We start from the raw sequence: 2,500 nt of genomic DNA, 5'->3' as shown, positions 1-2,500 counted from the left end.
CCTTGGTGCCCGACAGGTGTGTTGGGAAACCTAAGCAAGCGAGGCTGGCAAGGCAAGCCACCCAAGGGAACAAGGCACCTTGCCACACACAAACCCATCCACGAACGACCAAGGGAACAAGGCAACCTTGCCGCACACATGCCCATGAACGACCAAGGGAACAAGGCACCTTGCCGCACACATGCCCATGAACGACCAAGGGAACAAGGCACCTTGCCACACACATGCCCATTAACGACCAAGGGAACAAGGCAACCTTGCCACACACAGACCCTTGCATGAACGACCAAGGGAACAATGGATGTGAGGCTGGCAAGGCTAGGTCACGGCAAGCCAAGCAGTCAGGCTACACAATTGATGTGAGGCTGGCAAGGCTAGGTCATGTCAAGCCAAGCAGTCAGGCTACACAAGGGAACAAGGCACCTTGCCACACACAAACCCATGAACGAACGACCAAGGGAACAACGCCTCTTCCCACACACAGACCCATGAACGCCAAGGGAACAAGGGTATGAACGACCAAGGAACAATGCGTATTGCCACACACATTCCCATGAACGACCAAGGGAACAAGGCTACCTCCCAAACAAACACACATGAACGACCAAGGGAACAAGGCTTCTTCCCACACACAACCCCATGAACGACCAAGGGAACAAGGCACCTTGCCACACACATGCCCATGAACGACCAAGTGAACAATGGATGTGAGGCTGGCAAGGCTAGGTCATGTCAAGCCAAGCAGTCAGGCCACACAAGGGAACAAGGCACCATGCCACACACAAACCCATCCACTAACGACCAAGGGAACAATGCATATGGGGCTGGCAAGGCAAGCAGGCTACCCAAGTGAACAACGCCTCTTCCCACACACAGACCCATGAACGACCAAGGGAACAAGGGTATGAACGACCAAGGAACAATGCGTATTGCCACACACATTCCCATGAACGACCAAGGGAACAAGGCTACCTCCCAAACAAACACACATGAACGACCAAGTGAAGAAGGCTTCTTCCCACACACAACCCCATGAACGACCAAGGGAACAAGTTTACTTCGTACACGAACACCCATGAACGACCAATGGAACAAGGCATCTTGCCACACACATGCCCATGAGCAACCCAATCCCATCCTCATCGGTCTAAGGAACAAGGGGCCTTGACAAACCATGAGCAGATTTCTAAGCAAGTCAAACGATGAAGGGAGCAAAGTGTAGTTCCTACTTAGTACATAGTAAATTGAATATATGAGTTCCAATCCGATCAACTCGTGTTCTTTCGAGTTCATCTAAGCCACCTATGAATACCTAAAAGCCTTATCTGCCTGCCTATCACCAGGCGACAGGGACAAAAACCCAAATATGATATATTTTCATTTCAAGTCCATTCGTCTATGTTAACAATGACCCACACAATGTTTCAATGGCATTCCTACTTGATTTGAGCGACATTCCAACAAGTAGGGAACCAACGCTTCAAGGCGTGACCAAGGATAGGACACAAACATTTACGCCTCAAACATGACATTTTGTTTTTTTTTTTCATTTCAAAGCTTTTCATTTATAATAAAAAGCATCCCTACAAAATTTTGTGTCAATCCGAATTAATTCGAGCGAGTTATGGACGATTTCGCACAATTATGCATCCCTGGGCAAATCAATATCTGTTCCTGTCACCAAGCTCTTTGTGCAATATGTATATATAGGGGAACCATGGGACTGCTGCCCATTGGCGCCCCAAGGATGTCCAGCGCCCAAGGCTCTCGAGGCTGGCACGCTCGAGGCATGGCCAAGACGCCCGCTCTTGACGAAAATGGGGCCAAAACGCCCCCCATTGGCGCCCCACTCCCGTGTCCCCTCGCCCCCAAGTCGTGTGTGTCCAAAAATTATGCATCATCAGGGAAATCAATGTCTGTTCCTGTCACCAAGCTCTTTGTGCAATATGTATATATAGGGGGTACCATGGGGTCTCATTCTCATAGGTGCCCGGCATGGTTGATGGGCAAATAAGAATCGTGAGGCTGTATCGAGCACACACGAGGCAAGCCAAGCCAAGCCCCACGACCCATGAAAGAGGCCATCCCCCCCAACACGTTGCCTTGATTTCTCGAACGGTGACCTGAAAAATAGCCCCATCTCCTTGAGTCTCCTCGACGTTGTGCCCATACACTAGCCCGTTGCCTTGATTTTCCTCGACATAGGGCGCAGAAACTAGCGCCGTTGGCTTCACCTGTGCCTCGACGCCGTGCGCATACTAAGAAATATACATCCTCAGGGAAAGCAATGGGTGTTGCTGTCACCAAGCTCCTTGTGCAATATGTATATATAGGGGGGGAGCAGTGGGTGAGCATGGCAAGGGATGAAGGTGCCAGACTGCCTTTGAGCGCGAGCTTGGGTGACTGTTGCTTGATTCCTAGTCGGTGGCATAATACCCCTCCGAGTGGGGGCCTTGGCGTGGTGTGGGGATGCCTCGTTAGGTCTCTGCGACACCGATCC

This window comes from Lactuca saligna, unplaced genomic scaffold, assembly GCF_052625555.1.
Source record: "Lactuca saligna cultivar CGN05327 unplaced genomic scaffold, ASM5262555v1 scaffold_451, whole genome shotgun sequence".
Lineage (NCBI taxonomy): Eukaryota > Viridiplantae > Streptophyta > Magnoliopsida > Asterales > Asteraceae > Lactuca > Lactuca saligna.
This window is presented reverse-complemented; position numbering follows the sequence as displayed.